Below are 15,773 nucleotides of genomic sequence, written 5' to 3'. Positions count from 1 at the left end.
ATAATGTTCGCACAGTTTTTCAACCGCCAGATTTTGTTTGTATTTGATCAGAGCATAGAAATTGCAAAACACATTTTTCCAAAAGCTGTTTTCTTTCCAGCTCAGTGTGCTCTGTCTCATTTGCTCTGTCATTTTACCAGGTTATTTGCAGTTTGCTCTGTGTGAAGTTTTAAAAGAATGATTAGATGGGATGTTTTCTCACAACAGGTGAACTGACTGATCCCTTCTTAAGCTCAAATCATTGCCATGTAGTACATATTTACTTTAAACATGATTAGAAAATACAGGCATGGTGCAATGGATCATTTTGTGATTGATTACCATGTCTGGACATATCCATTAGGTAGACTTCGTTCAGACAAATAAAGTAAAAATCACAGTGAAAATGATCGTGTTTGTCATTTGCTCAGTTGTAGAGACCGTTGGACTTGAGCTCATTTGTTGTGAAGTTGTGGATCATTTTCACGTAGTCTTTATCAGCAGGTTTGTGTCAGAGCCTGTAATTTATTCTGACTCCTGAAAAGCAATTTGGTTTAATCCAGTGGTTCTCAATCTTTTTATGTCGGGCCCCCCTTTGGAGATCAAAAAATCTCCAGGCCCCCCCTCAACCCCAACAACATTGTAGCAGTGGTGCAATTATAACTTTTATGGAAAGAAACATCAATATTGTAACAATAGTTTTTGCTTTTCCTTGAATAATTTGTTGTGCAAATTAAAAATAACTTAGATTTTTGCTTGAACAATACAAATCAACTCAACCAGACTGCTCCCTGAGACAGTATTTTTCCAAATAAATATAGGAGATGCGTAATTATCGTACAACTTTGACAATAAAGTTGCTTTTTTTAGAACAACAAACAAATGTTGCCAACAAAAATGAACATTTTTAACCCATAAAGACCCAGTGCTACTTTTGTGTTAGTTCTCTCTATTTAACCTTTCTTAAGTAATTTGTCACCATTTATCATAATATTATCTGATCCATTTTGCATTTTTTTCTGTAAAAATCAGGTCTTTTCCAGTATTTATTTTACTGATCTTGTACTTTAATCATCATGCTGAGATTACATTTGAGGGTTATGATACCAAAAAGAGAGAAAACTTGAGAAAAAGTGACTTTTCCAGTAAAAATTTATCATTAACTGAACATAAATCAAGTGTGTCCATCCACTGTCATTGATCCATCTCCATGGGTTTTACTGGTGAATCAATGTTGTAGAAGGTGACGGTGTTTCCATGTTCTCTACGGAGCCTCTTAACATTCAAATGGGTCATATCTGATGACCATGAAAAGATGACAAACTGTATTTTACACCAATTATTTACATGTATTGATAGGATAAGTGGATTAACAGGTATTAAACAGTTTAGATCAGTAGATGCTTTTGGTCGCTGGCATATACAGAGTCAGCCAAAATAATGTATACACATATCAGGAAAAGAAAAACTTGCATAAATATTTAATTTGTATAAGTACTTCTATACATATAGATACCTCTTTCGAAGTTTGATCAAATTACGATAACACTGTGTACTGTTGTATGATGTTTTCCCAACAGATGGCATTACCTTCATGAATGTAGCATCAACAAGTGACGTCTACAACATGGCGGTCGTACGGTTGTCGATTGAAGAATGTAAGATCCTTTTAAAGCGGCACTTCAAATTTAATAATGTTGTTGAAGGCCAAAGACAATGGAGGCGTGAGTTTGGTTCGGAACCTCCTACACATCAGACAGTTTCACGGATTCATGAAGTTCGCCGTACACATAAATGTCTGGAAGCCAATGGCCACCACTTTGAGCACCCTTGTAATTGTAGAAGCCGAAGCTAACTTGTATTAATGTCGTGATATCTGAATAAATTTGGTATTGAAATATTTATGCAAGTTTTTCTTTTCCTGATGTGTATATACATTATTTTGGCCGACTCTGTATTTGGGTCTCTATGGGTTAACACAGTGGTTCCCAACCTTTTTTTGACTTGTGACCCCATTTTAATATCACAAATTTCTGGCAACCCCAGATTTTTTTTTGTTGCTAAAATTAATTTGTTTTTGATCGTGTAATAGTTTGCTATACCATATTGCAAATAAACATTAATTTCAGATGACATTTAGTCTATATAATATACAGGGGTTGGACAAAATAATGGAAACACCTTAAAAAATCAACAAAATATAATTTAATATGGTGTAGGTCCGCCTTTTGCGGCAATTACAGCCTCAATTCTCCAAGGTATTGATTCATACAACTTGTGAATTGTTTCCAAAGGAATTTTAAGCCATTCTTCAGTTAGAATACCCTCCAACTCTTTTAGAGACGATGGCGGTGGAAATCGACGTCTTACTTGAATCTCTAAAACTGACCATAAATGCTCAATAATGTTGAGGTCTGGGGACTGTGCCGGCCATACGAGATGCTCAACTTCATTAGAATGTTCCTCATGCCATTCTTTAACAATTCTAGCTGTATGGATTGGGGCATTATCATCTTGAGGTGAAGGTGTTTCCATTATTTTGTCCAACCCCTGTATATTATTATGGACGGAGGCAGAAAAGCCAGGTGTAGATTACTGCACAAAGGGAGAATTTTACTTTCCTTGGTCAGGATATGTACAGTCAGTCCAGCTTGGATTTACAAGGCTGACAATTAATACTGAACAAACAAGAACTGAAACTATGAATTATGAAAGAGCTGCAGCATCTGAAACCGACCACAATGAACATTTGACAGATAAACAGAACCACAGTGCTGCAGTTTCAGCTTCACAGTTTGTCATGTTTTTGATGGATTGGGATTGTCTCTCTCAACTCACCACATATTTTTTATTAGTTCGTTTTTTAAATTTATTTTTATCGATTACTAGAAATTTCAGGCGACCCCATTTGAATTCCAGGCGACCCCATGTGGGGTCCCGACCCCAAAGTTGAAAAAACACTGGGTTAACAACATCAGTGGTTGCAATGAGCCCATTTATGTTGCACATCTCAGAACATTAAAGTGCAAATTGTAGAAACTGTGCAAAAACAGAAACATTGCACTTTTTTTTTCCAGTCCAATGCTTTTCCATTCTCCAAACCTAAACTCTTTGTCTAGTCTAGTGACAGATCACCATGGCAGTAGATTTGTTTGTTGTTTGTAAAATGAGTCCAAGGTGCTCCAACACTAAAACATTAGTTCCACCTGCTACATGTTCTAACCTGAAGAAAAAGAAAAAACAACAAACACCTAGTAGCCTCCACACCTCCCCTAGGGGGCTGCCCAACCGTTTGAGAAACACTGCTTTAACCCAATGCAGATGCTTTGTTTTTGTATTTTTCAACTAATTCACAGCCCTTTCACTCTTTTCATTTGCTTGTCTTAAACCACAAGATTTGCCTACTGGCATATGAATCATTTTTAAAGCATCAGGATGTCAAGGGCACTGACAAATGGTTCTTTTCAGCTAACAGAGCTGTCAGGTTGCAGGCGTGGAATATTTGAGGTTTAGTCTTACTTAAATCCTGGTAAAACAAGAGACAAAGGAAGACAAACAACAGCATGATTTACATAACGAGATTTGTGTCGTTCACTATAAGTGTGTCTGAACCCAGGTGAAAAGCATGTGTGTTTCAGATTGCTGATATCCTTTGTAAATGTCTCTGGTGCCCATTATCTCGCTCTGAAAGATGATCCAAATCAAGTTAAAATTCACTCCAAATTGCAAAAGCTAATTAGGAGCCCTCCATGACTCGCATATGTGCACACCAGAATGTAAAATGGAATATTTGCAGTCATCATGTTACTTAACCAACTGACTGCAAAATTTCCATCAAGCTCCACGACACAGGTTATCTACTGATGTATAAACCAACCTATACCGATAAATTCAGTCATACCCTCCTTAAGGTGAAGACACACCAACCCGACTGCCAATCGTCACCAGAAAAGGTAGCCCAACTAATCAGTCAACTCCCGTCTCCCCGACACGGTCAAAAAAGTGTGAAGAACACACGTACGTTCTACACTTGTGTGAGACGTAAAACCGGGAAATGACGGAACATCTCTCTAAACCCAGAGCTCGCTGTCGTCAGTCATTGTTGTCAGCAGAGTGTTGAGTAGTCCAGAAGGGTTGTTGTTGTTGTAGTTGTTGAACAGATGGTTAGTAATAAGAAGATACTGGTGTTGTCAGCTTTCGGGCTTCCTCTTGTGGAAGAAGAAATATGTCGCAGGCGAAAACTAAGGAGAAATCGCTCTGTGCTAACAATGCTAACGGTGTTAACTTCATGGACTGAATGAAGTCCATAGTCAACACTGAGTTGCACTCATTCAGATAATATGAGCAGTGAATGGCCGACTATAGAAGACTATAATAGTGTGAAGTACCTTGGCATAGCTGGATTCACATAGAAACTTCTCCTTCACTGATTCACTGGTCAAGGGCGTTCCCTCCACCAGTCATTGATTGTTCCGACTAAACGATGGCTGGTGGCTGATTACACATGTTGAATCACCCGGAAAGAATGGCAACCATCAGCTAATGAGAGCGCAGTGTCACAGAATGTCAGCCAATGAAAGCACAGCTACCCAGAACGTCAGCCAATGAGCACGCAGCATCACAGAACATCAGCTAATGAGAGCGCAGCGTCACAGAATGTCAGCCAATGAAAGTGCAGCTACCCAGAACATCAGCCAATAAGAGTGCAGCTACCCAGAACGTCAGCCAATGAGCACGCAGCGTCACAGAACATCAGCTAATGAGAGCGCAGCATCGCAGAATGTCAGCCAATGAAAGTGCAGCTACCCAGAACGTCAGCCAATGACACCGCAGCGTCACAGAACATCAGCCAATGAGAGCACAGCATCACAGTACGCCAACCAATGAGAGCGCAGCGTCACAGAATGCCAGCCAATGAGAGCGCAGCGTCACAGAATGCCAGCCAATAAGAGCGCAGCTACCCAGAACGTCAGCTAATGAGCGTGCAGCGTCACAGAACATCAGCCAATGATACCGCAGCGTCACAGAACATCAGCCAATGAGAGCACAGCATCACAGTACGCCAGCCAATGAGAGCGCGGCATCACAGAATGCCAGCCAATGAGAGCGCAGTGTCACAGAATGCCAGCCAATGAGAGCGCGTCATCAGAGAATACCAGCCAATAAGAGTGCAGCGTCACAGAACATCTGTCAATGAGAGCGCAGCGTCACAGAATGCCAGCCAATGAGAGGGCAGCATCACAGAACGTCAGCCGATGAGAACACAGCATCACAGAACGCCAGCCAATGAGACCGCAGCGTCACAGAACATCAACCACTGAGAGCGCAGCATCACAGAATGCCAGCCAGTGAGAGCGCAGCGTCACAGAATGACAGCTAATGACAGCAAACTGACATCCGTGCCTGGAATGCTGCTGCTTCTCCAGGAAATGACCAGTACTGTGAGTTTTCAAAGTGCGGTAATCAAACACAGTTATTATGATAATTAGAATTTAAAAGATAATACTAACTGTCAGGAATTTCATCGTGGTTTATTGTTATACTCGGTAATCGTTGCATCCGTACTGTAGATGAAACTTCGTAGCATCCAAAATCAAGCATCAACCTTCATCAATCTTCCCGTCCTCAGACTGGATCGAAGTCAGCCTCCGACTCTAATATTCCTATAAGAAATATCTTATAATATGATAATGTCTGAAATAAAACTAAAAAAAAAAAAAACCACTTGTCATCTTAGTTCTGTGTCTGTTCTGTGATACTCCTTCACTGTTTCTGTCTCACTCATCTGTTCCAAAACATCTGGCTCAGCATCACTTGTCTGATACTGTATATCCTGGAAAAGACAGTTTGAATGAAAAACACAGGATTGACTAAAGCTGTATTTGTTCTATAAATCCCACCACAGTGTCTGTTTTGTTTCTCTGTGATCACAGGTGCATTGAACTCCTGTGATGCCAATAAAAAGTGGAAAAAAAAAAAAAAAAAAACTAAACAAACTTTCATCAGCTGTCTGTAACATTGCGGATGACTGCTTTGCAAGCAGTTTTCTGTATTAAAAAAAAGATTATTATTCAAACAGATGGACAACTCAGACTAGACGGCAATAATACACCACGCATATTTTTTGTCTCTGCTTTAACAGACCTTTATTCGACTATTTATCACACAGGCTCATTAACTGGCTCACTCTGACCTTTGTGGCGCAGTAGCATTGTTCTGTTTTCTTTCTCTCTGCTGAGGCTGCGTCTTTCCGTCATAACAAATTAACTTCACTCATGCCAGGTGTTGTCCATGCCAATGTGAGGCACATGTGTTTGCATTTTCTCTCTGCGGGCATCTGTCTACGTGCTGGTGTGTGTGTGATTGTCTGCACTGTGCAGGATGGCAATCTGACTTAAGTATGCAGCCAGTGAAGTCCAGCAGTGCAAGGTCAGCCAATGAGAGCGCGGTGTCACAGAACGTAAGCCAATGACAGCGCAGCTACCCAGAGCATCAGCCAATGAGAGTGCAGCGTCACAGAATGCCAGCCAATGAGAGTGTGGTGTCACAGAACGCCAGCCAATGACAGCGCAGCTACCCAGAGCATCAGCCAATGACAGCGCAGCTACCCAGAGCGTCAGCCAATTAGACCACAGTGTCACAGAACGCCAGCCAATGAGAGTGCAGTGTCACAGAACATCAGCCAATGAGAGTGCAGCGTCACAGAACATCAGCCAATGAGAGCGCAGCATCACAGAATGTCAGCCAATGACAGCATGGCATCACAGAACGCCAGCCAATGAGAATGCGGTGTCACAGAACGTCAGCCAATGAGAATGCAGTGTCACAGAACATCAGCCAATGAGAGCGCAGCATCACAGAACGTCAGCCAATGACAGCGCGGCATCACAGAACATCAGCCAATGAGAGCACAGTGTCACAGAACATCAGCCAATGAAAGCGCAGCGTTACAGAACATCAGCCAATGAGAGCGCGGCATCACAGAACGTCAGCCAATGAAAGCGCAGCGTTACAGAACATCAGCCAATGAGAGCGCGGCATCACAGAACATCAGCCAATGACAGTGCAGCGTCACAGAACGCCAGCCAGGGAGAACGCAGCATCACAAAACATCAGCCAATGACAGCACAGCTACCCAGAGCATCAGCCAATGAGAGCACAGTGTCACAGAACATCAGCCAATGAGAGCGCGGCATCACAGAACGTCAGCCAGTGAAAGCGCAGCTTTACAGAACATCAGCCAATGAGAGCGCGGCATCACAGAACGTCAGCCAATGACAGTGCGGCGTCACAGAACGCCAGCCAGGGAGAACGCAGCATCACAAAACATCAGCCAATGACAGCACAGCTACCCAGAGCATCAGCCAATGAGAGCGCAGTGTCACAGAACGCCAGCCAATGAGAGGGCAGCGTCACATAACGTCAGCCAATGACAGCACAGCTACCCAGAACGCCAGCCAATGACAGCACAGCTACCCAGAGCATCAGCCAATGAGAGCGCAGTGTCACAGAACACCAGCCAGTGAGAGTGCAGTGCCACAGAACACCAGCCAGTGAGAGCGCAGTGTCACAGATCACCAGCCAATGAGAGTGCAGTGTCACAGAACGCCAGCCAAAGACAGCACAGCTACCCAGAGCATCAGCCATGAGAGCGCAGTGTCACAGAACACCAGCCAGTGAGAGTGCAGTGCCACAGAACACCAGCCAGTGAGAGCGCAGTGTCACAGATCACCAGCCAATGAGAGTGCAGTGTCACAGAACGCCAGCCAAAGACAGCACAGCTACCCAGAGCGTCAGCCAATGAGAGCGCAGTGTCACAGAACACCAGCCAGTGAGAGCGCAGTGTCACAGAACATCAGCCAATGAAAGTGCAGCGTCACAGAACATCAGCCAATGAGAGTGCAGTGTCACAGAACGCCAGCCAATGACAGCGCAGCACACATGTGTTTGCATTTTCTCGCTGCGGGCATCTGTCTAGGTGCTGGTGTGTGTGCGATCGTATGCACTGTGCAGGATGGCAATCTGACTTAAGTATGCAGCCAGTAGAGTCCAGCAGTGCAAGGTTAATCCACTGACTGTGTGCAGAGTCCACTTGAGGCAGAAGGAGGCAGCCAACAGTATGCAGGGACACGCAGACCTGATGTCAAATAAAAAGAAAAAAAAATCCTCTCCTGTTCCTTCAGAGTGTAATGGAAGACATTAAAGTTCAGTGAGATAGCGCAGAAAATGCAAAGAGGTGGGCAGGGGAGGTGAGGCAACTAAATGGGTGCCAGGAGGCTGATGGTAAAACAGAGACTAGGAGAAAGAATAAGGTGGTGTGTTTTCACAAGCGCACACGCACACACACACATACACACGTCTCCGCAAATTGTCCTCAGTTTGTGCTCTTGGCATAAAGTCAAAGCAGCGGATCCTCAATCGTTCAGTCTTTCAGAAATCGGAGACGTTATAGGCTAAAAGCAGACGACCGCTCACAAAAAGGAGAAATCAATTGAAGAGGGAGTTGGAATACGATGTTCTAACACAAACCTAATGATGTCTTTTGTCACTGACAGTGACGGCTTCTATTTTGAAGGAACGTCCATCTTCATAGTGCTTTTGTGTAGACAAGACGCAGCCACTTTCTCGAAGCTGTAGCCGGCATCATTCATCTGAACACTCAGTTTCACTTTTCCATTCTCTGACCCTCCCTCACTCTGTCTTTCACTTGTTTTTTATGAGTCCATTCAGGAATTACTCATCCATAACCAATGGAAGCTCTAATGATGTCTGCAAGCCATCTTCTCCCTCTCTCTCTCTCTCATACACATACACACACATACACACACACACACTGCTTGTTCTGTTTGAGCTTGTAGAAGCCAAAGTCCTGTCAGACAGATTTTTATAAATTGGCTCCTTGTGGATGTCAGTGTTACACATCTTCAGATGGTGCTTAATCGCAGCATAACACTTGAGTTAACGAGACAGTGGATATAATCAGAGTACACTCAGATACTGAGAAACACTGGCATCATGTTTTATTCTCCCGTTATATGACAAAAAAGGAAGTAATCCTGTTTTGAAAATTGCCAACGTATCCCAGAGGAACTGGATGTACCACTGAAGAGTCTGTTTTCAATTTAAAAGTTTGACAGATTCAAGAGACACTTAAGCAAAAGAAAATTCAATTTCGTTAAGAGTTGAACACACTGTGTGAAATTTGTAGCGGTAGCTCAAGTTCCAGTGACAAAAACCAGGAAGGGAAAAGCCTGCTGGACACACAGTATAATGTGTTTTAGTAAATCTTTGGTTCCTTCCACTGATGCCACAGTCTAACACACAGATGTCAAACATGCGGTCCGGGGGCCAAAACCGGCCCCGCCAAGGGTTCCAATCCGGCCCATGGTATGAATTTACAAAGTGCAGAAGATATTAACAGTCAAGGGCATCAAATGCAAAAATAAGAGCATAATAACCTCGAAATAATGACCCCAAATTTTCTTCTTGGTTTAATGTGAAAAAAATAATATGACGTTATGCCTATAAATAATGGCAACACCATTTTTTTCTCTGTGATTTATTGCAAGGAACATTAAATTCTGATATCCTTTAAAAATAAAACATTAATAACCTGAACAAATATGAACAACCTTAAATGTCTAAAGAAAAGTAAGTGCAATTTTAACAATATTCTGCCTGTTTTGTGCCTTGGTAGATCTGATCTGTAATGCACGTGTATAAATCATAAGTTGAGAAATAACAGTGATGAAATTTCTCTTATTTTTATTTCTTCTTATTTTTCTTCAGAAATTTCTGTTTTTTTCAGGTTATTCACATCCTTTTTGTTTGGATAGTTTGTAAAATGTAAATGTTTTTCATAATTTAATGTTATTTTTTGCATTAAAAAAATTGGAGTTGTCATTATTTATAGGTTATTATGCTGTTATTTGACTGGTCCGGCCCACTGCAGATCAAATTGGGCTGAATGTGGCCCCTGAAAGAAAATGAGTCTGACACCCCTGGTCTAACGACACCCTCACACTGCGAGGGCGGATGTTGGACCATTATAGGTGTAGGCAAGCAACACACACAAAAGGCTTTACTTAAGTGTTTCTGCCGTCGCTGAACGTCATCTGGAGTCTCAAACAGGTGGATAAGCATGTGGTAATCCTACTCCTGATAAGAAATGGAAGAAACCAAATGCCTCTTATCTGTAGTGACACCAGGTATCAGAGGCCCAGCGTTTGGATTGTGTGCTGCTTAGATTGTGGGTGGCCATGAGGAACTGTTTCAGTTAAAGCAAAGCCTTAAACACCAGGAGATTAGAAGCACTGAAGTGAATGAGAGGGAGGTCTTTGTGCAAGATTTATGAGCCCTTTATACAAACTTCATCAGAAAGAGGCTACGGCTACTGACTACAGACGTCCAGTGTGCGATGTGCAGTTGTTAAGGGAGGTGGAAGACTTGTTTCTGAAAAGTTCTAAATATTTTACAACATTTTTCATCCTGTGAAAGGCCATTTACAGAGCTGTGATATTTTGGTTTCACTGGCCAGTTGCTTTTATCTTAACGTTTGCAGTGTAATCTGTAATTGATTAAGTTACGGTGCCTATAAAACTGGAAATGAAGCTGCAAAACTAATGACAGCATGACTGTTTGACTGATCCACTGAGTATGAAGCAATTACATATGTTACAGTTTATGATGTTGATCTGTGCCACATTAAAAAAAAAAAAAAAAAAAACAGGAATTTAACCTCCTAAGACCCAGGGAATGTCAGCAAAGTACAAGCTTTATTGTTTTTTATTAAATAAGTGCCTATATGGTAAACAAAATGATGCAACAGTTTTTTTCAGATGCAGTTTTTAAAATTTTTATGGAATGTCCTTTGTGATGGACAGTTTTCTTTTCTTTTTTTTTGTATCAAGTTGTGAAACTCTTGTCCACAAATGTGGACAGTGGGTCTTAGGAGGTTAAGGGCTCATGAATTTGACTGAAAACTAAAAATATCATATTTTGAGGTCTGCTAACTACCAATTGTTTTTTTTTTCTTCCAAAATTCTGCAAGAGTTTAAGTCTTTAGAGCCATGTAATAAATTGCAAACTGACATATCATTTCTGAAATAGTTGAACTATGCATTTACAAAGAACATGTGAGGTCGTGCGTTACAAATGCACAAGACTGTTAATGTCACAGATGAGAGAATTCTGTGTTTTTAAAACCTCTTTCTGGTCTTGAAATTCTTGATGGGTCAGATGGGTGTGAAAGCTTTCAGAGCAATTATTGAGCTTCAGATTGTGTTCAAAAGGGAACTTTATATCAAGCTTCAAGCCAAGGTTCTTTTCTTATATTCATCATTTAATAGGTCTTATATATTTTATTTTATTTTATTTTATTTTATTGTAATTTTGTTTGTTTGTTTGGTTTGGTTTTTGTCTTTCTCTTCTGCCCAGTTGTACTCAGTCCTGGTTGTAGTAATTGTAACCATTATAATTACCACCATGGTTGTTACTGTTGGAATTGTTAATATTTTCTTGTGAGGGTCTTCGCCACCTTCTTCTTTCTTGCTCTCCCCCCTTAACCCCCCACTTCTTTCCAAATAGGAAATCAATTCACATAGAGTTTTTCACAATCCAGTGTTTTTCTTTTGGTTGATTCTGTCTGGAAAATTTAATCATCTTTTTTTTTTTTTTTTTCATGTTAGGTCCGGCATCAAAATGTGATTCAACAAAACTCATAATAAAGACAGTAGAATATCAAGGGGAGCTTCATATACTTTATGAAGGTACCCTTGGCAAAGCGAATTTGTTCAGCACCAAAAGGAGCCAGACTACCATTCTCCTGTTAGGATGCTGGACAAGACAAGTTAGAAAAAAAAAAAAAAAAGCTTCAAGCCAAGGATTCATGCTGACAGGATGGCATTAATTCTGCTATGAGGCCTCTGAGAGTTAAGCATCAAACTTAATTAATGAAAGAATATTTGAAATAATCACTCTTTGAAGGGCAGGAAACATTAGAGAAATGAATAATAATAATTAGCTCTTTTTTTTTTTTTTTTCTAATTTGTCTTGTCCAGCATCCTAACAGCAGAATGGTAGTCTGGCTCCTTTTGGTGCTGAACAAATTTGCTTTGCCAAGGGTAACTTCATAAAGAATACGAAGCCCCCCTTTATATTCTACTGTCTTTATTATGAGTTTTGTTGAACCACATTTTGATGCCGGACCTGACATGCGGGGGGGGGGGGGCAAGAAAGAAGAAGGTGGCGAAGACCTTCATAAGAAAGTATCAACAATACAAACAGTAATAACCATGGTGAAAATTACACTGTGAAAAAAATCCTGTTGTTTTTACGGAAAAAAAACTGGCAGCTGTGGTTTCCAGAACAATACTGTAAAAAACACATCCAACTGTGAACACATTTACAGAGTAACATGTCGATTTAACATTTTATTCATGTAGATTTAACTGGTAAATGGACTGCACTTATTTAGCACATTTTTCTACTCCTTCATGGTGTCCAAAGCCACTAGATCAATTTAGGGTTCAGTGTCTTCCATGGACACTTTGGCATATGGACAGTCTGAGCCAGGATTTGAACCACCAACCCTTTGGTTATTGGACAGAACGCTCTACCAACTCTACCAACCCTTTCATTTACAAATTTAAAATGTTAAATTGTTAAATGTTTACTTTTTTATAACTTTTTTATTTAAAAAAAAAAAAACCAAATATGCTGTTATTTCAACATTATGGTCTTGCAATTTAAACAGCATCACATACTTTTTCAATGTACAGTTTTATTTTCTAAAAATAATATAAATACAGGGTGGGGAAGCAAAATTTACAATGAACATTTAGTTGTTTTTTCTCAGCAGGCACTACGTCAATTGTTTTGAAACCAAACATATATTGATGTCATAATCATACCTAACACTATTATCCATACCTTTTCAGAAACTTTTGCCCATATGAGTAATCAGGAAAGCAAACGTCAAAGAGTGTGTGATTTGCTGAATGCACTCGTCACACCAAAGGAGATTTCAAAAATAGTTTGGAGTGTCCATAAAGACTGTTTATAATGGAAAGAAGAGAATGACTATGAGCAAAACTATTACGAGAAAGTCTGGAAGATACTATTAAAGAAGAATGGGAGAAGTTGTCACCCAAATATTTGAGGACACTTGCGCAAGTTTCAGGAAGCGTGTGAAGGCAGTTATTGAGAAAGAAGGAGGGACACATAGAATAAAAACATTTTCTATGATGGTCAATTTTCTTGTGGCAAATAAATTCTCATGACTTTCAATAAACTAATTGGTCATACACTGTCTTCAATCCCTGCCTCAAAAATATTGTAAATTTTGCTTCCCCACTCTGTACATAATTTCTACAAACAAATCTGGTTTTGTTCACATACTCTTCTTGTAAAGACTACAGCTACGTTTGATTCAGTCGTTAACACAAAAGTCTTTTCAAGTAAACAACTTTGCAGTTTTTTTATGTTGCAATTGTACAACTTTTTGATATTAATTCTACAGTCTTTTTTTTTTTTTTTTACAGTGTGTAATGGTAACAATAACTACAACCAGAGCTGAGGAAACTGGGCAGAAGAGAGAAAAAACAAACAAAAAACAAACAAACAAAACTACAATAAAAAATAAAATAAAATACATAAGAGCTATTAAATGATGAATATAAGAAAAGAAAGCATGAACACCTTGGCTTGGAACACATTCCATTTTGTTGTAATGGACCGACTCTACATTCTTCTTTTTTTTTTTTTTTTAATACACTACCTATAGGTTTGTCCTAAAATGTGCACAAAGGATTTTGTGGCTCAGCACTCCACCCTGGCCTGGTTCCAGGTGAGTGAGTGCCTTATTCTCAGTTGCATCATTGTGCCCCATTTGCATCTATATCTGCGCTCCGGAGCAGAAGGCAGACCTGCGCCCCCTTTCTCATTACAGATTTCCCTTGGGTGATTTTTATTCTGCAACAATGCTGGTGATGCATCTGCATTCGCCTGCTCACGGACCGAGACCGTGTCACCCCCTTGTCCACATCCCACCACAGACCAGCACGAGCCGCTTAATGAACGCTGATGAGGCTTCCCATGCCTGAGGCGCAGACACTCAACTATATGGTAACAAGCATTTAGGGGCTATTTAATAGTAAAGCGCAAACACATCTACAATGTGTGCCGTATTCCAAATCACCCAGCCAGTCCTGTTTGACATGTTTGCGGAGTCCATAATGACATCTGAACAAATGACTAAGCATCTGTAAAGGGAGAACTAAGCACACCATAACATCCTCACAAATACCCCAGCGAGCTGAAAATGCAAAGTAAGTGCAAGTAATTCAACAGTCCGTCATGTGCCCCAGTCGGTGATAATGACCAGTATGGCACTGTTAGGAGCCACACAACAGTGTTCGGAACAACTCATTACCGGACAAACCCTGCGCATCTGCATGTGCAGGAACGAGCACCGAGTCACGAAGTCTGTGATCATCTACACTGATCATCAGAAGACTGTCCGCCGGTTGCATCGGATTGTCCAGTATGTTATTTAGCAAACAGGAATAATAAAAAAGGAGACATTCTACACTTTTGACCAAAACCACCGTCATCTGAGATTGCAGACTGCAGGATGATCACACCCAGAATTAAAAAAAAAAAAAAAAAAAAAAAAAGAATCATTCGGAAAAACAAACATAATTGTTCATTTATAAGCAGACAAACCAATGTGCCAAATTGTCTTATGTTTTATGTTTCATATTGGTTTCCTTAATTGCGTTTGGCATTATTCAACCTCCTTAATTTGCACGGATTTGGGCTTTTCAATCAAAGTTTGATGCACCCATAAAGACTCACAGATTTTATAAATAAACGACGACTCAGTCATTTCCAAATGCTCATTGCAGGTTACAGCAATAAATCTTAGTAATTTAATCCAACAAGCGCAGTGCACTAGGAAACCTCTTTTTTTCCCCCCCTTTAGCATTTAGAGCACCGTCAATCACCACGCCGAGTAGAAAAAATGAGCAGTCTACGTCTAATACAGAAGCAAAGCAAAGATTTACAGAAACATCACATCATACATTCCGCAATCTTACTCACCAAAGAGGGAGTTTGCGAAGCCGTACCACATGCATCCCCCTTTTCCTATGAGCCACCTTCCCTGCGTGCTCGCCGCGAAGCTGAACGGAGTTCCCAGTATGCACACCAGCAGGTCGCTGATGGAAATGTTAATCAGGAGCAGGTTGATGGGCGACCGCAGCATCTTGTAGCGGCAGAAGAGCACTAGCACCAGCAGGTTGTTCAAGAGTCCGAAAGTGCCGATGAAGCCTAAGCACACAGCCACAATGAGGTTCCCTGTCGGGCTGAGGGTGATCCGGAATGAGCCTCCCCCCTGGTGCCCTTCCCCGGCTCCGGCGCACAGAGCGCTGTTGACCCCTGCGCAGCCGCTCAGACTCACGTTGGACAGGAGCATGGCAATCTGGTGTCACGGTGGTGGCACAGTGGGAGCCCACAGTGCACTGAGAGGCGATTAATTGGCCGTTTCCATGTGTTTTTTTGGTCTGTGTGTAAAAAAGAACATAAAGACAAGCCGCCTCCTGCCGCCAGCAACACGTGTTCCTAAGAAAGAAATGTTAAGTCAAAAAAAAAAAAAAAAAAAAAAAAAAAAACTGAGCCAAATACAAATGTGGGATAATAGTTTGCTTGTTGGGGATGTCAAAACTTCTTGTCTCAGTGCAGGGGTAGGGGGGTGTTCGAAAATCACTCGGAAAAAGTTTGGCTAGGCTGTGCTC

The 15,773-nt window shown here is 41.0% G+C and overlaps 1 pseudogene; it reads right to left on the bottom strand.

Annotated features, from left to right (window-relative positions):
* Positions 1-15,454, bottom strand: part of LOC115437406 (vertebrate ancient opsin-like) — a 145,183-nt pseudogene extending 129,729 nt beyond the window's left edge.
* Between the last annotated feature and the right edge of the window lie 319 nt (positions 15,455-15,773).

This window comes from Sphaeramia orbicularis, chromosome 17, assembly GCF_902148855.1.
Source record: "Sphaeramia orbicularis chromosome 17, fSphaOr1.1, whole genome shotgun sequence".
NCBI classification, from domain to species: domain Eukaryota; kingdom Metazoa; phylum Chordata; class Actinopteri; order Kurtiformes; family Apogonidae; genus Sphaeramia; species Sphaeramia orbicularis.
This window is presented reverse-complemented; position numbering and strand designations above follow the sequence as displayed.